Source organism: Phyllobates terribilis, unplaced genomic scaffold, assembly GCF_046119375.1.
Source record: "Phyllobates terribilis strain yellow unplaced genomic scaffold, ASM4611937v1 Scaffold_5__5_contigs__length_657084704, whole genome shotgun sequence".
Lineage (NCBI taxonomy): Eukaryota > Metazoa > Chordata > Amphibia > Anura > Dendrobatidae > Phyllobates > Phyllobates terribilis.
In genome coordinates, this window is record NW_027362765.1 from 44889087 (window position 1) to 44911725 (window position 22639).

The window sequence follows — 22639 nt, forward strand, 5'->3', positions numbered from 1 at the left end:
GAAGGGGATTGTGTAAAAATGTCTTGACGGATAAGATTGATTTTTTACAAATGGTGAATACTCTTTGCAAATCAGATTACCTGGAAGCAAGTTTGTTTAATTGAGAAGAAGATGAGCCGATGTAACATCATAAAGATCCTATGGAATAATACAATTGCTGGTGATTATAAGGAGATATAATGTGTAGATGTCATAATTGCTCTGTAAACCAATGTCGGTCACTCATCATACTTACTGGCAACACCATTGCAAACAGAGACTGACAGAGTACATTGAAGCATCAGAGCTGGAGTGGTGAAAGATTTAACATGGATTTATATGTTTTCTTCAACAGAAAACACTTGTAAATCATAACTAGACATCACCAAATCAAATTTGCTTCGAAATTCACAAGAAATTCAGATTTACCACAATACAGTTGTTTTGCAATCTAATTTACTTGAATTCAGCAAAATGGCAGCCACTTAGCCACTAATTTTGCTGGATTCTTTTAAGGGCCTAAAACGATTTAAAAAAATAAATAAATTATACATACTTTGTCCTTCATCTGTTCTATCTCTTCAGCTCATTGCCTGGTCCCCTTCAGGCTCCCTTAATCCAGATCAATACTTCAGCGCCTTAGTCACTGATTAGACCTCAAACAGTGTCATGGTGTCAGGTGACAGTGATGTTGTATTGAAGAATAAAGGAGAAACTGAAGAAGGCCATAAAGAAAGGGACAGAGCCAGTGGAGGACCGAGTGGAGACCTGTGGACGGACCAGTGAGTATACAGTACACACCTTCTCATTTAAAGATTTTTCTGTATTTTCATGACTATGAAAATTGTACATTCACACTGAAGGCATCAAAACTATGAATTAACACATGTGGAATTATATACTTAACAAAAAAGTGTGAAACAACTGAAAATATGTCTTATATTCTAGGTTCTTCAAAGTAGCCACCTTTTGCTTTGATGACTGCTTTGCACACTCTTGGCATTCTCTTGATGAGCTTCAAGAGGTAGTCACCGGAAATGGTTTTCACTTCACAGGTGTGCCCTGTCAGGTTTAATAAGTGGGATTTCTTGCCTTATAAATGGGGTTGGGACCATCAGTTGTGTTGTGCAGAAGTCTGGTGGATACACAGCTGATAGTCCTACTGAATAGACTGTTACAATTTGTATTATGGCAAGAAAAAAGCAGCTAAGTAAAGAAAAACGAGTGGCCATTACTTTAAGAAATGAATCAGTCAGTCCGAAAAATTGGGAAAACTTTGAAAGTGTCCCCAAGTGCAGTTGCAAAAACCATCAAGCGCTACAAAGAAACTGGCTCACATGAGGACCGCCCCAGGAAAGGAAGACCAAGAGTCACCTCTGCTTCTGAGGATAAGTTTATCCGAGTCACCAGCCTCAGAAATCACAGGTTAACAGCAGCTCAGATTAGAGACCAGGTCAATGCCACACAGAGTAATAGCAGCAGACACATCTCTACAACAACTGTTAAGAGGAGACTTTGTGCAGCAGGCCTTCATGGTAAAATAGCTGCTAGGAAACCACTGCTAAGGACAGGCAACAAGCAGAAGAGACTTTTTTGGGCTAAAGAACACAAGGAATGGACATTAGACCAGTGGAAATATGTGCTTTGGTCTGATGAGTCCAAATTTGAGATCTTTGGTTCCAACCACTGTGTCTTTGTGCGTCGCAGAAAAGGTGAACGGATGGACTCTACATGCCTGGTTCCCACCGTGAATCATTGAGGAGGAGGTGTGATGGTGTGGGGGTGCTTTGCTGGTGACACTGTTGGGGATTTATTCAAAATTGAAGGCATACTTGTAACATACCTGGCGGCGTCCTTGCATGGTGGTCCATCTCCCACTGTGCAAGAGCGCGCACTTGATCTCCAGTCCAGAATGTCTCTCTGGCTTCCCTCCATGCTGTCTGTTTGTGTCTGTTTCTGCTGCTTAAGGGCGGCGCCCGATCACTTCCTGCTTTTTGTACCTGCTGTGGGTCACACCCCTTGTGCGTCCTCAGCCTATTGCTGTCTGTCACCTGGTATATAGCTCAGCTGCTCCCATCTATTCCTGCCTGAGCATAGTGTTTCATTCAGTGTGTGCTTGCACTCTGAAGGTGCCAGGTTCCGTTCTGTGTTCTCTTGTCTGCCTATCCTGGAGGCTGTATTTCCAGGCCTGTCTGAACACGCTCCTAGCCTGTTCCTCCTGCCTTCTAGGGGCCGATTACCTAGACCCGTTCCTGTATCTTGTCTGACCTGTCTGAACACGCTCCTAGCCTGTTCCTCCCGCCTTCTAGGGGCTGATTACCTAGACCCGCTCCTGTATCTTGTCTGTCCTGTCTGAACACGCTCCTTGCCTGTTCGTCCTGCCTCTCTGGGGGCCGTATTCCCAGACCCGCTCCTGTATTCCGCTGCAGTGTCGGTCTCCTCCGTACACTCAGTTCCAGTCTGAACTCTCTCCTATCCTTTACCTGTTTTGCCTCTATGTCCGTTCCCTTCCTTTTTCTGCAGAGTCTGAACTCGTACCTAACTCCTGCTTGTTGTCTCTGTACTCCCGTTTGTGAGTTTGTGGTCCACTCGCTACTTCTCTGCTAGTACCCTGTGGGTGTCTGGCTCTGCCTTTCCCTTCCTGTCTGTTCCGTGTGAACAGAGCCCTGTCCCCCCTACTCAGCCTAGCCTGCTCTGACTCCTTTGCTCACCGCTCCGGCGGTTCTAGCCTGCTCTGATTCCTTTGCTCACCGCTCCGGCGGTTCTAGCCTGCTCTGACTCCTTTGCTCACCGCTTGTCACACTGTCACAGAATACTGGAGGTAGGGGGCCTAAGCTGACCCTAAGCTGGGGCCCTGACTAATCCCTCATCCTGGAGGTACTGTTAAAGGTACAGAGGTCCAGGCCGCCAGCGTAACCCCTACCTCCTGAGGATCCCTGCACCACAGTAATCTAGTCCTGAGAAGGACCCTGATCACAACAATTGGGAACCAGCAATAATATGCCCACACACAGTATTTAGACGAACGAGACAGTACAAGGGAAAAACCAAAACCACCTTGCATACAACTTCAACAAAACTACAACAGAGGGAACACCAACGGGAAAGGAGATAAATGATAAAGCGAGGAAAGGGAAATAACACTTTCAAATACACTTATCTCAGCAACTCCAAACACCACGATCCGCTCTGTAAGTCTGAATGAAAAGCTATCACCGACACCTCACAAACAGACCTGCAGGAATATAAAGGAGTCTCACTAACGAAGCATTGATTGCAGCTGGGCGAGGCTGGACCTCAGCTAGCCCAGAGAGAGAGAGAATTAACTCCTTCACTGCCGAGAAAACACAAAGCACCAACAAGTCAGCTGCGAGAAGTCAGGCTGTGTACTCGTGACGATCTTCGTGGCAACACACCCGTGACAGTACCCCCCCTTCTACGAGGGGCCTCCGGACCCTCAGGGCCAGGTTTATCCGGGTGAGTCGTGTGGAAGGCCCGAACTAATCGGTCTGCGTTAATATCCGACGCAGGAACCCACATCCTCTCCTCAGGACCATACCCCTTCCAATGAACCAAGTACTGAAGGGACCGGCGATTAAAGCGTGAATCAATGACCCTCGATACCTGGAACTCCAAGTTACCATTGACAACCACAGGAGGGGGAGGTAAAGGTGACGGTACCACCGGCGCCACATACCTCTTAAGCAATGATCTGTGAAACACGTTGTGAATTTTAAACGTAGGGGGGAGGTCAAGACGGAATGCCACCGGATTAATAACAGAACTGATTCTGTACGGCCCGATGAACCTGGGACCCAGTTTCCAGGAGGGAACCTTAAGTTTAATATTCCTGGTAGACAACCATACCTGATCGTTCACACTTAAGTCCGGACCAGACACTCTCCTCCTATCAGCCATACGTTTGTATCGGTTCCCCATAGTATTCAGATTCTTCAGCACCCCTCTCCATACTGAAGCGAGAGATGAGGAAAATCGTTCCTCCTCCGGAACCCCCGAAGAGCCCCCCCTACTGAAAGTACAAAACTGGGGGTGAAAACCATATGCCCCAAAAAACGGGGACTTACCAGTGGACTCGCTTCGCCTATTATTGAGAGCAAACTCTGCCAGAGGTAGGAAAGAAGCCCAGTCCTCCTGGTTCTCTGACACAAAACACCGAAGATATGTCTCCAAGCTCTGGTTCATACGTTCCGTCTGACCATTGGTCTGAGGATGAAAAGCCGACGAGAATGACAAATGCATCCCCCGCCGTGCACAAAACGCCTTCCAGAACTTGGACACAAACTGAGACCCCCGATCAGACACCACCTCGGAGGGTACCCCGTGAAGCCTCACAATCTCCCCAATGAACACCTGCGCAAGAGTTTTAGCATTAGGGAGAGCCGGAAGAGCGATAAAATGTGCCATCTTGCTGAACCTGTCCACTACAACGAGTATGACCGTTTTACCCGAAGACGGAGGGAGGTCCGTAATAAAGTCCATAGACAGATGAGTCCAAGGACGCTCCGGGATCTTCAAGGGTAAGAGGGCCCCAGACGGACGGGTATGTGAGGTCTTTGAGCGCGCACAAACCCCACAGGACGCGACAAAAGTTACCACCTCTTTATGTAAGTTAGGCCACCAAAACCGACGCGAGAGGAGATCCACAGTTGCTTTACTCCCCGGGTGTCCTGCAAAAACTGAGTTATGGTGTGCCTCGATCACCTTTTGTCGCAACTGATCTGGAACGAACAGTCTCCCCGGAGGTCCAACAGGGGCGTCCCCCTGAGCCTCCAATATCTCCTCCTCCAGCTCAGAGCATACTGCCGAAACCACCACCCCCTCCTGAAGAACAGGAATCGGGTCGTCCGTATTCCCGGCCCCAGGGAAACTACGAGATAAGGCATCCGCCTTTACATTTTTAGACCCAGGACGATATGTAACGACGAAATTAAACCTGGTAAAAAACAATGACCACCTAGCTTGTCTGGGATTCAGACGTTTAGCGGACTCCAGATATAGCAGGTTCTTGTGATCGGTGATGACGGTGACCGGATGAACTGCCCCCTCCAAAAAATGGCGCCACTCCTCAAAAGCTAACTTAATGGCCAGGAGTTCCCTATTGCCGACATCATAATTCCTCTCAGCGGACGACAATTTTTTAGAGAAAAAGGCGCACGGATGCCACTTACCAGGGGACGAACCCTGTGACAATACTGCTCCCACCCCTACCTCGGAAGCGTCTACCTCTACAAAGAATGGCTGAGACGCATCAGGTTGAATGAGTATGGGTGCCGAGGCAAAACATTTTTTCAAGGAGGAAAATGCTTGACAAGCCTTGTCAGACCACCTAGAAAAATCCGTCCCCTTTTTAGTCATGTCTGTGAGAGGCTTAACCACGGACGAGAAATTACGAATGAACTTCCGGTAATAGTTAGCAAACCCCAGGAAACGTTGTAGTGCCTTAAGATTCTCCGGCCGATCCCACTCAAGAACTGCCCGCACTTTCCCAGGGTCCATACGAAAACCGGACGCAGAAACCAGGAAGCCTAAAAACTGGAGTTCCTGTACGGCGAACACACACTTTTCCCACTTGGCATACAGTTTATTATCCCGCAAGATCTGTAACACCTGTCTAACGTGCTCCTGATGAGACACCAGATCCGGCGAGTAAATTAAGATATCATCCAGATATATGACAACAAACTGTCCCACCAGGTGGCGAAAAATATCATTAACAAAGTGTTGAAACACCGCCGGGGCATTAGTCAGACCGAATGGCATGACAAGGTTCTCATAATGCCCCTCCGGAGTGTTAAAAGCCGTCTTCCACTCATCCCCCTCCTTCATCCTAATCAAATTGTACGCCCCCCTGAGATCCAACTTAGAGAACCATTTGGCGCCCACGATCTGATTAAAGAGATCGGGAATAAGTGGGAGCGGATACGGATCTCGGACCGTAATCCGATTAAGTTCACGGAAATCCAGGCAAGGGCGTAGGCCTCCATCTTTCTTCTTAACAAAGAAGAACCCCGCGGCCACCGGTGAAGATGAAGGTCTAATATGCCCCTTAGCCAGACTTTCAGAAATATAATCCTTCATGGCCTGCCTCTCAGGACCAGAAAGGTTATACAACCTAGCTTTAGGTAACTTGGCCTCAGGGAGCAGTTTTACAGAACAGTCATACTCGCGATGAGGAGGTAGTTCCTGACACCCATTCTCCGAGAATACATCCTCAAAGTCTGCCAGAAATGGAGGTAAGACCCAAGGAGTAACCGCACCGATGACCGTGTTCATGCAGTTTTTATTACAGAATTTACTCCATTGGCTTATCTCTCTGGTTTGCCAATTAATAACAGGGTTATGCTTAGCTAACCAAGGAAGGCCCAACACTATAGGAGTGGGAAGACCCTCCAACATGTAGCAAGACAACAGTTCTTTATGTATTGCCCCCACTTGAAGTTTTACGCCATGCACAGCTTGCAAAAAACTTCCCTGACCGAGAGGCCTGGCATCGATCGAGAATATGGGGATGGGTTTAGCCAACTCACTCAATCGCATACCTTGAACCCGGGCAAACCGAGCATCAACCAGATTAGCCCCGGCCCCACTATCCAGAAGAACAGATATCCTCACAGTTCTCGTACCCACCACCACCTCCGCCGGTACGAGAAACTGAGACGAACCTAGGGACGAAATACCTACTCCCAGATTGCCGTCCACCACACAACCTGGGATCAACAGTTTTTTCGACGACTCTTTACTCAGCAAGGGGCGGGATGGACACCCCCCAATAAAATGTCCCTTTTTCCCGCAGAGGAAACACCCTCCTGTCTTATGGCGCACCACCGGTCCCCTTCCCCGAAATGATGTCCCCCCTAATTGCATAGGCTCCTCCGGACTGACCAGGGGAACCACCATATGAGGGGACCTTGTAAGAGGTGGAGACATTACAGGGGGTAGAGTTATCCCGCACCTCTCCCGAAGCCGTCTGTCAACGCGAATAGCAAGGGCCATAGCGGCTTCCAGTGACGCGGGAGAGTCATACTGTGCCAACACATCCTGTAATTTGTCGGATAAACCATGACAAAACTGGCTCCTAAGAGCCGGGTCATTCCACTGGGTGTCCGTGGCCCACCTACGGAACTCCGAACAGAATTCCTCCGCCGGACGATCTCCCTGCTGAATCCTACGTAACTTAGACTCAGCAAGGGAGATCCGATCTGGGTCATCATATACGAGTCCCAAAGCAGCGAAAAACCTATCCACTGACTGGAGAACTGGGGAGCTAGGGGGAAGACAGAACGCCCAAGATTGTGGGTCCCCTTGTAGGAGCGAGATGACAATTCCCACCCTTTGTTCTTCACTGCCCGATGACCGAGGCCGCAGCCGAAAGTACAATTTGCATGCCTCCCGGAAAACAAAAAACTTGTCCCGCCCCCCAGTGAACCTGTCAGGGAGAGCTACTTTAGGTTCTGGTCCGGCTTGCTCCAGAGGATGCAAAACCTTGGACCTAACGTCCGCCAGCCCCATGGACAAACTCTGCAACTGCTGAGCTAGACCGGCTACTGGATCCATGGTAGCAGGAGAAAAACTAAGTTGGTCGGTGAAAATGTCACACTGTCACAGAATACTGGAGGTAGGGGGCCTAAGCTGACCCTAAGCTGGGGCCCTGACTAATCCCTCATCCTGGAGGTACTGTTAAAGGTACAGAGGTCCAGGCCGCCAGCGTAACCCCTACCTCCTGAGGATCCCTGCACCACAGTAATCTAGTCCTGAGAAGGACCCTGATCACAACAATTGGGAACCAGCAATAATATGCCCACACACAGTATTTAGACGAACGAGACAGTACAAGGGAAAAACCAAAACCACCTTGCATACAACTTCAACAAAACTACAACAGAGGGAACACCAACGGGAAAGGAGATAAATGATAAAGCGAGGAAAGGGAAATAACACTTTCAAATACACTTATCTCAGCAACTCCAAACACCACGATCCGCTCTGTAAGTCTGAATGAAAAGCTATCACCGACACCTCACAAACAGACCTGCAGGAATATAAAGGAGTCTCACTAACGAAGCATTGATTGCAGCTGGGCGAGGCTGGACCTCAGCTAGCCCAGAGAGAGAGAGAATTAACTCCTTCACTGCCGAGAAAACACAAAGCACCAACAAGTCAGCTGCGAGAAGTCAGGCTGTGTACTCGTGACGATCTTCGTGGCAACACACCCGTGACACCGCTCCGGCGGTTCTAGTCTGCTCTGACTCTTTTGCTTACCGCTCCGGCGGTTCTAGCCTGCTCTGACTCCTTGCTCACTGCTCCGCAGCCTTGCTCCGCTCTGACCCTTTTGCTCACTGCTCCGGCAGCCTTGCTCCGCTCTGACCCTTTTGCTCACTGCTCCGGCAGTCCTGTCCTGCCCTGCTTCTGCCCGCTGCTCCGGCAGTCCTGTCCTGCCCTGCTTCTGCCCGCTGCTCCGGCAGTCCTGTCCTGCCCTGCTTCTGCCCGCTGCTCCGGCAGTCCTGTCCTGCCCTGCTTCTGCCCGCTGCTCCGGCAGTCCTGTCCTGCCCTGCTTCTGCCCGCTGCTCCGGCAGTCCTGTCCTGCCCTGCTTGTGCTCGCTGCTCCTGCAGCCCCGTCTTGCTCTGTTCTTGCCCACCGCTTCGGGCGTTCCCTCTCTGCTGTGGTTGTCTACCGCATCTGCGGTTCTGTGACCCAGTCTGTACTGGGTCTTAACCTTTCTGTGCTCCAGCCCGTCCTTTCGGCCAGTACCTCCCTGCCTGCATACTCGCCTGTATCCACCCATCTGCATACCTGCCGTGTTTGCTTACATCCACCAGTCTGTGCCAGCCTAACCTGCCTGTTCCTGAGTCCCAGTGTGTACTGGGTCCTATCCCGCCTGTGTTCCTACCTGCTAGTGCCTCCCTGTCTGCACTCTAGCTGTGCTTGCCTGTACCCCTCTGCCTGTATTGTTCCTGAGTCCCAGTGTGTACTGGGTCCTATCCCGCCTGTGTTCCTACCTGCTAGTGCCTCCCTGTCTGCACTCTAGCTGCGCTTGCCTTTACCCGCCTGCCTGCATACCAGTCGTGCCTGCCTATACCCTCCAGTCTGTGCGCCAGCCTAACCAGCCTGTTCCAGTAATCCCTGTGTGGGTCAACCCCCGTGTCCGGAGTTTGACCTGGAGTAGCACCTGGTCCCTCTGCCCGGTTTCTCCCTGGTGCACTGGCGTCGTATGCCGTCGTGCCATCTTGGTCGGATCGGCCAGATACTTAGTCACGCCCCTCCAGGCACTCTCCGGTTCATGGTCCAGTGGAACCACAACACTCGCACACGCCAGTCAGTCCGGGCGTGTGCATAACAATACTGAACAAGCATGGCTACCACAGCATCTTGCAGCGGCATGCTATTCAATCCGGTTTGCGTTTAGTTGGACCATCATTTATTTTTCAACAGGACAATGACCCCAAACACACCTCCAGGCTGTGTAAGGGCTATTTGACCAAGAAGGAGAGTGATGGGGTGCTACGTCAGATGACCTGGCCTCCACAGTCACCAGACCTGAACCCAATCGAGATGGTTTGGGGTGAGCTGGACCGCAGAGTGAAGGCAAAAGGGCCAACAAGTGCTAAGCATCTCTGGGAACTCCTTCAAGATTGTTGGAAGACCATTTCCGGTGACTACCTCTTGAAGCTCATCAAGAGAATGCCAAGAGTGTGCAAAGCAGTCATCAAAGCAAAAGGTAGCTACTTTGAAGAACCTAGAATATAAGACATATTTTCAGTTGTTTCACACTTTTTTGTTAAGTATATAATTCCACATGTGTTAATTCATAGTTTTGATGCCTTCAATGTAAATGTACAATTTTCATAGTTATGAAAATACAGAAAAATCTTTAAATGAGAAGGTGTGTCCAAACTTTTGGTCTGTACTGTATATATATTTTTTTTAATGTCTTTTTCAAGCAATTGGTGCTCATGAAACTAGCACTGAATAAATGTGATGCAAATCAAATTTTATGTCCGAATTCAAGAAAAACATTGGCATTTCAGCAGATTTGCTAATTTCTAGTCTTAATCCACTTGTTCCCAATCAGTTATACACATGACTATATATGTTTGTCTTTCTTTTCTTCAAATTGCTTAGAAATTGCTAAAAATACCCACTTCTGTTCACTGTCATTCCATACGAGATCGCTGTCTCCTCAGTCACAGAGGTGCAGATTTGAATGTGTTAAGCCAGTTCATTTGTGACAGTGATGCAAGAAACAATGGATTTCTCACTTTTGATGGGCATGAGAGAAAAGCTGTGCGCAGTGATTAATTTTTTGTAGTCTGAGGGCATGTCTGGTTCCGGTATTTATGAAAAAATAGCAAGGGTCTGATAAAATGTGGCAAACCTGTAAGGAACTCTCAGTAAATACATCCAAAGCCAGCAGGGAGAGAATATTAAATATAATATAAAATATAACTTTTAATGATATACCTAAAAGAACCTACAGCTACCCACTCAGTACATAATTCTCCATTTCATTTCCGAGCCTAAGTGCATAGCATTAGTGCATCCAGCTTACATAAATCCCTCTGTAATATTATTCTCCTCAGTGTTGATTACCTTGCAGAGTTTAGTATCAGCTGTAAGTATTGTAAGCTGTAAATATTGAAATTCTACTCTGTATGTCCTCTACAATGTCATTAGTTATTATTTATTTAACAGCCTTCGGCTCAATCTCGAGCCATGGCAACTTGATGGATGAACGATCTGTAGGATGATCAATTAGTAAAAAGAAGATGGCCCAATATTGACTCATTTGGTACCCACTCTTAAATATGACCCAATCAAGAGTGTGAGCGATTAAAAATCTCTGTCTGTTTCCTATCACTGAGCCAGTTGTTATTAATGCTTGTCTTATTTCTCTCATTTTGTGCAATCTTTTGTGTGGCACGATATCAAACGCCATCATTCACTCCTCGTAGAAGCTGATTAAATTAGTCTGACAGGACCAATCCCTCATGAACTCATGTTGATGCTGGGTCATGACGTTATTCTTATTGAGATACTCCAGAGTAGCATCTCTCAAAAAACCCTCAAAATATTTAGCTTTATACATTATGTACTACTAGTCCAACATTAATCTCCATCTCCAAGAGGAACATAAAGCATCATCTGTTTGTAAACCCAGAGTGACCTCCCCTGTATACATGAGCACATCCAGCGTTATATTACTGTACTAGTTATGAGCGAGTATGTCTCATTAACCCTTTCGGCGAGCACACTCGGGTGGTCGCCGAGTGAGGCTATGTGCCCACGTTGCGGACCTGAAGCATATTTTTTACGCATCTCCCTGGCGGGAAAATCGCATGCGGATATTACATGCGGTTTCCCCGCCAGGTAGAAGCGTTTGTGAGGCGTCTTTGCATGCTTTTCCGCATGCGGGTTATCAAGCACTTCTCCAAGTGATTTAAGCATCACTTGGAAAAGTGCTTTGACAACTTGTTCACACTATATAAATCCATGCAACCGGCATGGATTTATATAGTGTGACCAAGTAATAGTTAAAAAAAAGAATCAGAATGGTAAAAAATAAAAAAATAAAGTTTATACTCACCTTCCGATGCATTCTCTGCCCCGTCCGGAGTCTTGAGCGGCTCACGCTGTTGTGTGCAGGACCTGCGGTGACATCATTGAGTCATGTGATGGGTCACATGACTCAATGACGTGGCAGGTCCTTCAGACAACAGCGCGACGGAGGGAAAACATCAGAAGATAAGTATAAACTTTATTTTTTCTTATTTTTACAGGTTCTTTCGTACCCAGGTCTGGAGGAGAGTCTCCTCCCCTCCAGACCTGGGTACCATCCGCACATTGATTCCGCAGCGCTTCCGCAAAATTAATGAACATGCTGCGGATTTTTGACCGCAGCATATACGCTGCGGAAAAATCCGCAGCATGGGCATTGACATTGCGGAATGCCATTGGGGACCATGGGGTGCGGATATACATGCGTTTTACAAGTGTTTACGCTGCGGAAATTCCGCAGCATATACGCTTGAAAAACGCTACGTGGGCACACAGCCTGATTCTTATCACTATACTGTACATATACACATGGCAGAACGGGGGAAAGGGGGCGCCATCTCTGGGAATGGAGGGGTTAATGTCCCCAGTATACATGAGCACAGGCGCGGCGACAATGAATGAAACGCCAAGCACCCCAAAATACTCAGCGAGCACCCAAGCGTGCTTGCCGAAAGGGTTAATGAGACGTACTCGCTTATAGCTACACTGTACATATACACATGGCAGAACTGGGGGAAGGTGGCACTATCTCCGGGAATGGAGGGGTTAATGTCTCCTGTATACATGAGCACATCCAGCGTTATATTACTGTACATATACACATGGCAGAACTGGGGGAAGGGGGCACTATCTTCGGGAATGGAAGGGTTAATGTCCCCTGTATACAGTACAGACCAAAAGTTTGGACACACCTTCTCATTTAAAGATTTTTCTGTATTTTCATGACTATGAAAATTGTACATTCACACTGAAGGCATCAAAATTATGAATTAACACATGTGGAATTATATACTTCACAAAAAAGTGTGAAACAACTGAAAATATGTCTTATATTCTAGGTTCTTCAAAGTAGCCACCTTTAGCTTTGATGACTGCTTTGCACACTCTTGGCATTCTCTTGATGAGCTTCAAGAGGTAGTCACCGGAAATGGTTTTCACTTCACAGCAGTGGCGTACCGTCCATAGAGGCAGACCACGCGACTGCTATGGGGCCCCAGCGTTCAGGGGGCCCGGAGCCGGCTGCTCTGTCCACAGACACGCCCCTCTAGATCACTGCGCTGCGTGCACAGCAGAGAGGAGCTGAGCACCCGGAGGGTGGTGATCATTGGAGCCTGGCTAATGGAGACAGAGGGAGCCGTCCTGGATGCAGGGGTGACACTCAGCTGACACTGCAGGTTAGCAGGGCAGAGCTGGGCTCTCTGTGTGAAATGACTCAGTCAGATGAGTTTCCACCTGCATGCTGATTGTTGGATGTGCGGGTGTTAAGGCAGGGGGAGGGGTCGTAAATAGAATTCTGCTAACTAGTTACAGGTTTATGGGGAGGAGGGCTGTGATTGTGCACAAAGAGAGTCAGGAAGCCTCCTTCACACCGAGCTAGAGCTACTGTCACACTGTCCTGTGTCGGTCACCAAAAGGCTTGAGGAGGAACTTCTGGGACCAGAGGGGATTACAGCTGAACATTAATAGATTGTATAAATTACTGCTTTACACACATTTATCTGCACGGCAGCTCATGCTCTCCTAGTCAGGACTTGTAAGGGTCTGTGGGGTCTTATACTGTGATGGGGACTACTGAAAGGGGGTCATCATATTGTGGTGGGGACTACTGTGGAGGCCAATATTATTTATTTATTTTATTTTACTCACCGTATTTTTCGGATTATAAGACACACTTTTTCCCCCCAAATTTGGGAGGAAAAAGGGTGTGCGTCCTATAATGAAAAGTTATGGTTACTTGGGGGGCGGAGTCGGATAGGGGTCCCAAACACAGGAGGTTGGTGGCGGCTGCGGCAGTAGCGGAGCGATTCTTCGGCCCCGCCCTCAGAAGAAATGTCAGTGATTCAAGGCGGTGGTGGTGGCGGCGGGAGCTGGCCGAGTTCTCTACAGATCTCGATCAGCGCATGCTCCGGCGGCCATTTTACAAAAGCATAGCGCAGGGCTATGTACAGGATAGGGAACCTCGCCTCTGCTCACCGCCGACTTCTGAGGACAGGGCTGCAGCATCGCCTCGCTAAACTCGCCTAGCTCCCGCTGCCACCACCACCGCCTTGAATCACTGACATTTCTTCTGAGGGCGGGGCGCAGAATCGCCAGTCTCCTGCCGCAGCCTCCTCTGCCGCCAGTCTCCGGTATGTGTGAGCCTGGCTCCTGTGACCCCCCCCCCCTCCACTACCACTGCCCCCAGGTAAAAAGGATTATAAGGCGCACCATTTTATTTTAAAAAAAAAAACAACAAATATTTTTTCCTATTTTGCACCCCAAAATTTGGGGTGCGTCTTATAATCCGCAAAATACGGTATATATTTATTTTACTCACTTATATAGTGCCATTAATTCCACAGCTCTTTACAGACATTATCAGCACTGTCCCCATTGGGGCTCACAATTTACATTCCCTATCAGTATGTCTTTGGAGTGTGGAAGGAAACCGGAGAACCCGGATGAAACCCACACAAACACGGGGAGAACATACAAACTCCTTGCAGATGTTGTCCTTGGTGGGATTTGAACCCAGTACCCCAGCGCTGCAAGGCTGAGGTGCTAACCACTGAGACACCATACAGTGCTAACTGCTGAGCCACCATGCTGCTTACTGTGTGTGGGGGAAATGTGCTGACCATCATATTGTGGGTACCTTCATCATATTGTTTGGAGGTCCTATGGAGCCATCAAGCTGTGTGAGGATCATCATACAATGTGGGTCTGTGGGGATCATCATACTTTGCGGTGACCTTCATACTGTGTGAGGGGGGGTTGCTGTGGGGTGTGTGTGTGGACCATCAAACTGTGTTTGGGTGCTGTCAGACCTATCATATTGTGTGGGTGGTTGTGTGGACATAATACTTTGCTGGGGGGACTATGGAGTCATCATACTGTGCATGTGGGGGTTACAGTAGGGGAATTTACTGTAGGGGTTATCATACAGTGTATTGGATGCATTTTTGTGGGTATTTAAATCTATAGGGTGATAAAAGGGTTGAGAACACTAAAAGGCTTCAGTATGGGTACATTTACTATGTATATGCTACAAGACATGTCCATTTCCCTGTCTTCAAAAGTAGATGCCTATGTCCTTTTGTGACTGCGCCTATACACTGTAATTCCAGTTACGTTGCAGATTTTTTTTTTACGGGGAAGGGGGGCCCAATTTGGACTTTTGCTATGGGGCCCCATGATTTCTATGTATGCCCCTGCTTCACAGGTGTGTCCTGTCAGGTTTAATAAGTGGGATTTCTTGCCTTATAAATGGGGTTGGGACCATCAGTTGTGTTGTGCAGAAGTCTGGTCGATACACAGCTAATAGTCCTACTGAATAGACTGTTAGAATTTGTATTATGGCAAGAAAAAAGCAGCTAAGTAAAGAAAAACGAGTGGCCGATCATTACTTTAAGAAATGAAGGTCAGTCAGTCCGAAAAATTGGGAAAACTTTGAAAGTGTCCCCAAGTGCAGTTGCAAAAACCATCAAGTGCTACAAAGAAACTGGCTCACATGAGGATCGCCCCAGAAAAGGAAGACCAAGAGTCACCTCTGCTTCTGAGGATAAGTTTATCCGAGTCACCAGCCTCAGAAATCGCAGGTTAACAGCAGCTCAGATTAGAGACCAGGTCAATGCCACACAGAGTTCTAGCAGCAAACACATCTCTTCAACAACTGTTAAGAGGAGACTTTGTGCAGCAGGCCTTCATGGTAAAATAGCTGCTAGGAAACCACTGCTAAGGACAGGCAACAAGCAGAAGAGACTTGTTTGGGCTAAAGAACACAAGGAATGGACATTAGACCAGTGGAAATATGTGCTTTGGTCTGATGAGTCCAAATTTGAGATCTTTAGTTCCAATCACCGTGTCTTTGTGCGACGCAGAAAAGGAGAACGGATGGACTCTACATGCCTGGTTCCCACCGTGAAGCATGGAGGAGGTGTGATGGTGTGGGGGTGCTTTGCTGGTGACACTATTGGGGATTTATTCAAAATTGAAGGCATACTGAACCAGCATGGCTACCACAGCATCTTGCAGCGGCATGCTATTCCATCCGGTTTGCGTTTAGTTGGACCATCATTTATTTTTCAACAGGACAATGACCCCAAACACACCTCCAGGCTGTGTAAGGGCTATTTGACCAAGAAGGAGAGTGATGGGGTGCTACGCCAGATGACCTGGCCTCCACAGTCACCAGACCTGAACCAAATCGAGATGGTTTGGGATGAGCTGGACTGCAGAGTGAAGGCAAAAGGGCCAACAAGTGCTAAGCATCTCTGGGAACTCCTTCAAGATTGTTGGAAGACCATTTCCGGTGACTACCTCTTGAAGCTCATCAAGAGAATGCCAAGAGTGTGCAAAGCAGTCATCAAAGCAAAAGGTGGCTATTTGGAAGAAACTAGAATATAAGACATATTTTCAGTTGTTTCACACTTTTTGGTTAAGTATATAATTCCACATGTGTTAATATACAATTTTCATAGTCATGAAGATACAGAAAAATCTTTAAATGAGAAGGTGTGTCCAAACTTTTGGTCTGTACTGTACATGAGCACATCCAGCGTTATATTACTGTACATATACACATGGCAGAACTGGGGGAAGGGGGCAATATCTCCGGGAATGGAGGGGTTAATGCCCCCTGTATACATGAGCACATCCAGCGTTACATTACTGTACATATACACATGGCAGAACTGGGGGAAGGGGGGCACTATCTCCGGGAATGGAGGGGTTAATGCCCCCTGTATACATGAGCACATCCAGCGTTATATTACTGTACATATACACATGGCAGAACTGGGGGAAGGGGGCACTATCTTCGGGAATGGAAGGGTTAATGTCCCCTGTATACAGTACAGACCAAAAGTTTGGACACACCTTCTCATTTAAAGATTTTTCTGTATTTTCATGACTATGAAAATTGTACATTCACACTGAAGGCATCAAAATTATGAATTAACACATGTGGAATTATATACTTAGCAAAAAAGTGTGAAACAACTGAAAATATGTCTTATATTCTAGGTTCTTCAAAGTAGCCACCTTTAGCTTTGATGACTGCTTTGCACACTCTTGGCATTCTCTTGATGAGCTTCAAGAGGTAGTCACCGGAAATGGTTTTCACTTCACAGGTGTGCCCTGTCAGGTTTAATAAGTGGGATTTCTTGCCTTATAAATGGGGTTGGGACCATCAGTTGTGTTGTGCAGAAGTCTGGTGGATACACAGCTGATAGTCCTACTGAATAGACTGTTACAATTTGTATTATGGCAAGAAAAAAGCAGCTAAGTAAAGAAAAACGAGTGGCCATTACTTTAAGAAATGAATCAGTCAGTCCGAAAAATTGGGAAAACTTTGAAAGTGTCCCCAAGTGCAGTTGCAAAAACCATCAAGCGCTACAAAGAAACTGGCTCACATGAGGACCGCCCCAGGAAAGGAAGACCAAGAGTCACCTCTGCTTCTGAGGATAAGTTTATCCGAGTCACCAGCCTCAGAAATCACAGGTTAACAGCAGCTCAGATTAGAGACCAGGTCAATGCCACACAGAGTAATAGCAGCAAACACATCTCTACAACAACTGTTAAGAGGAGACTTTGTGCAGCAGGCCTTCATGGTAAAATAGCTGCTAGGAAACCACTGCTAAGGACAGGCAACAAGCAGAAGAGACTTTTTTGGGCTAAAGAACACAAGGAATGGACATTAGACCAGTGGAAATCTGTGCTTTGGTCTGATGAGTCCAAATTTGAGATCTTTGGTTCCAACCACTGTGTCTTTGTGCGTCGCAGAAAAGGTGAACGGATGGACTCTACATGCCTGGTTCCCACCGTGAAGCATTGAGGAGGAGGTGTCATGGTGTGGGGGTGCTTTGCTGGTGACACTGTTGGGGATTTATTCAAAATTGAAGGCATACTGAACAAGCATGGCTACCACAGCATCTTGCAGCGGCATGCTATTCCATCCGGTTTGCGTTTAGTTGGACCATCATTTATTTTTCAACAGGACAATGACCCCAAACACACCTCCAGGCTGTGTAAGGGCTATTTGACCAAGAAGGAGAGTGATGGGGTGCTACGTCAGATGACCTGGCCTCCAGAGTCACCAGACCTGAACCCAATCGAGATGGTTTGGGGTGAGCTGGACCGCAGAGTGAAGGCAAAAGGGCCAACAAGTGCTAAGCATCTCTGGGAACTCCTTCAAGATTGTTGGAAGACCATTTCCGGTGACTACCTCTTGAAGCTCATCAAGAGAATGCCAAGAGTGTGCAAAGCAGTCATCAAAGCAAAAGGTGGCTATTTGGAAGAAACTAGAATATAAGACATATTTTCAGTTGTTTCACACTTTTTGGTTAAGTATATAATTCCACATGTGTTAATATACAATTTTCATAGTCATGAAAATACAGAAAAATCTTTAAATGAGAAGGTGTGTTCAAACTTTTGGTCTGTACTGTACATGAGCACATCCAGCGTTATATTACTGTACATATACACATGGCAGAACTGGGGGAAGGGGGCACTATCTCTGGGAATGGAGGGGTTAATGTCCCCTGTATACATGAGCACATCCAGCATTATATTACTGTACATATACACATGGCAGAACTGGGGGAAGGGGGCACTATCTCCGGGAATGGAGGGGTTAATGCCCCCTTTATACATGAGCACATCCAGCATTATATTACTGTACATATACACATGGCAGAACTGGGGGAAGGGGGCACTATCTCCGGGAATGGAGGGGTTAATGCCCCCTTTATACATGAGCACATCCAGCATTATATTACTGTACATATACACATAGCAGAACTGGGGGAAGGGGGCACTATCTCCGGGAATGGAGGGGTTAATGTCCCCTGTATACATGAGCACATCCAGCGTTATATTACTGTACATATACACATGGCAGATCTGGGGGGGGGGGGCACTATCTCCGGGAATGGAGGGGTTAATGTCCCCTGTATACATGAGCACATCCAGCGTTATATTACTGTGCATATACACATGGCAGAACTGGGGGAGGGGGCACTATCTCTGGGAATGGAGGGGTTAATGTCCCCTGTATACATCAGCACATCCAGCATTATATTACTGTACATATACACATGGCAGAACTGGGGGAAGAGGGCACTATCTCCGGGAATGGAGGGGTTAATGTCCCCTGTATACATGAGCACATCCAGCGTTATATTACTGTACATATACACATGGCAGAATTGGGGGAAGGGGGGCACTATCTCCGGGAATGGAGGGGTTAATGTCCGCTGTATACATGAGCACATCCAGCATTATATTACTGTACATATACACATGGCAGAACTGGGGGAAGGGGTACTATCTCCGGGAATGGAGGGGTTAATGCCCCCTGTATACATGAGCACATCCAGCGTTATATTACTGTACATATACACATGGCAGAACTGGGGGAAGGGGGCACTATCTCCGGGAATGGAGGGGTTAATGTCTCCTGTATACATGAGCACATCCAGCGTTATATTACTGTACATATACACATGGCAGAACTGGGGGAAGGGGGGCACTATCTCCAGGAATGGAGGGGTTAATGTCCCCTGTATACATGAGCACATCCAGCGTTATATTACTGTACATATACACATGGCAGAACTGGGGGGAGGGGGCACTATCTCCGGGAATGGAGGGGTTAATGTCCCCTGTATACATGAGCACATCCAGCGTTATATTACTGTACATATACACATGGCAGAACTGGGGGAAGAGGGGCACTATCTCCAGGAATGGAGGGGTTAATGTCCCCTGTATACATGAGCACATCCAGCGTTATATTACTGTACATATACACATGGCAGAACTGGGGGAAGGGGGGCACTATCTCCGGGAATGGAGGGGTTAATGTCTCCTGTATACATGAGCACATCCAGCGTTATATTACTGTACATATACACATGGCAGAACTGGGGGAGGGGGCACTATCTCCGGGAATGGAGGGGTTAATGTCTCCTGTATACATGAGCACATCCAGCGTTATATTACTGTACATATACACATGGCAGAACTGGGGGAAGGGGGCACTATCTCCGGGAATGGAGGGGTTAATGCCCCCTGTATACATGAGCACATCCAGCGTTATATTACTGTACATATACACATGTCAGAACTGGGGGAGGGGGTACTATCTCCAGGAATGGAGGGGTTAATGCCCCTGTATACATGAGCATATCCAGCATTATATTACTGTACATATACACATGGCAGAACTGGGGGAAGGGGGGCACTATCTCCGGGAATGGAGGGGTTAATGCCCCCTGTATACATGAGCACATCCAGCGTTATATTACTGAACATATACACATGGCAGAACTGGGGGAGGGGGCACTATCTCCGGGAATGGAGGGGTTAATGCCCCTGTATACATGAGCATATCCAGCATTATATTACTGTACATATACACATGGCAGAACTGGGGGAAGGGGGCACTATCTCTGGGAATGGAGGGGTTAATGCACCCTGTATACATGATCACATCCAGCGTTATATTACTGTACATATACACATGGCAGAACTGGGGGAGGGGGTACTATCTCCAGGAATGGAGGGGTTAATGCCCCTGTATACATGAGCATATCCAGCATTATATTACTGTACATATACACATGGCAGGACTGGGGGGGAGGGGGCACTATCTCCAGGAATGGAGGGGTTACTGCCCCCTGTATACATGAGCACATCCAGCGTTATATTACTGTACATATACACATGGCAGGACTGGGGGGAGGGGGCACTATCTCCGGGAATGGAGGGGTTAATGCCCCCTGTATACATGAGCACATCCAGCATTATATTACTGTACATATACACATGGCAGAACTGGGGGAAGGGGGCACTATCTCCAGGAATGGAGGGGTTAATGTCCCCTGTATACATGAGCACATCCAGCGTTATATTACTGTACATATACACATGGCAGAACTGGGGGAAGGGGGCACTATCTCCGGGAATGGAGGGGTTAATGCCCCCTGTATACATGAGCACATCCAGCGTTATATTACTGTACATATACACATGGCAGAACTGGGGGAAGGGGGCACTATCTCCGGGAATGGAGGGGTTAATGTCCCCTGTATACATGAGCACATCCAGCGTTATATTACTGTACATATACACATGGCAGAACTGGGGGAAGGGGGCACTATCTCCGGGAATGGAGGGGTTAATGTCCCCTGTATACATGAGCACATCCAGCGTTATATTACTGTACATATACACATGGCAGAACTGGGGGAAGGGGGCACTATCTCCGGGAATGGAGGGGTTAATGTCCCCTGTATACATGAGCACATCCAGCGTTATATTACTGTACATATACACATGGCAGAACTGGGGGAAGGGGGCACTATCTCCGGGAATGGAGGGGTTAATGTCCCCTGTATACATGAGCACATCCAGCATTATATTACTGTACATATACACATGGCAGGACTGGGGGGAGGGGGCACTATCTCCGGGAATGGAGGGGTTAATGCCCCCTGTATACATGAGCACATCCAGCATTATATTACTGTACATATACACATGGCAGAACTGGGGGAAGGGGGCACTATCTCCAGGAATGGAGGGGTTAATGTCCCCTGTATACATGAGCACATCCAGCGTTATATTACTGTACATATACACATGGCAGAACTGGGGGAAGGGGGCACTATCTCCGGGAATGGAGGGGTTAATGCCCCCTGTATACATGAGCACATCCAGCGTTATATTACTGTACATATACACATGGCAGAACTGGGGGAAGGGGGGCACTATCTCCGGGAATGGAGGGGTTAATGTCCCCTGTATACATGAGCACATCCAGCGTTATATTACTGTACATATACACATGGCAGAACTGGGGGAAGGGGGCACTATCTCCGGGAATGGAGGGGTTAATGTCCCCTGTATACATGAGCACATCCAGCGTTATATTACTGTACATATACACATGGCAGAACTGGGGGAAGGGGGCACTATCTCCGGGAATGGAGGGGTTAATGTCCCCTGTATACATGAGCACATCCAGCGTTATATTACTGTACATATACACATGGCAGAACTGGGGGAAGGGGAGCACTATCTCCGGGAATGGAGGGGTTAATGCCCCCTGCTTCCAGTAATGGGGGAACTCCACATACCTCCACCTGCAGAGCCGCCACCACATATATGGCTGTTCTGTGCGCACAGGACCTGTGATGAGGTCACAGGAGGGGAGGAGTCAGTGGTCACATGATCAGGGGCCTCAGTGGATGCAGGACTCTGCTGTGCTGGTTGTCATGGTGCTGGATGAGGTGAAGGTTATGTGTGGGGTCAGGAGGGGGTTACAGGGTGGATGTAGCAGAGCCGCGTGTGTACGAGGTGTACGGAGCGGAGCCGCGCGTGTACGAGGTGTACGGAGCGGAGCCGCTCGTGTACGAGGTGTACGGAGCGGAGCTGCGCGTGTACGAGGTGTACGGAGCGGAGCCGCGCGTGTACGAGGTGTACAGGGCGTAGCCACGCGTGTACGAGGTGTACGGTGCGGAGCCACGCGTGTACGAGGTGTACGGTGCGGAGCCGCGCGTGGACGAGGTGTACGGAGCGGAGCCGCGCGTATACGAGGTGTACGGAGCAGAGCCGTGTGTGTACGAGGTGTATGGAGCGGAGCCGCGTGTCTACGAGGTGTACGGAGCGGAGCCGCGTGTGTACGAGGTGCACGGGGCGGAGCCACGTGTTTACGAGGTGTACAGAGCGGAGCCGCGTGTGTACGAGGTGTACGGGGCGGAGCCACGTGTTTACGAGGTGTACGGAGCGGAGCCACGTGTGTACGAGGTGTACGGAGTGGAGCCGCGTGTGTACGAGGTGTACGGAGCGGAGCCACGTGTGTACGAGGTGGACGGAGCG

The 22639-nt window shown here is 48.2% G+C and overlaps 1 protein-coding gene and 1 pseudogene across 1 annotated transcript in view; both read right to left on the reverse strand.

Moving 5' to 3' along the window:
* LOC141271883 (uncharacterized) overlaps positions 1–22639 on the reverse strand; it is a 235008-nt gene that overhangs the window by 79754 nt on the left and 132615 nt on the right. The window lies entirely within an intron of this gene.
* LOC141271432 (uncharacterized) overlaps positions 1–22639 on the reverse strand; it is a 310526-nt pseudogene that overhangs the window by 10666 nt on the left and 277221 nt on the right.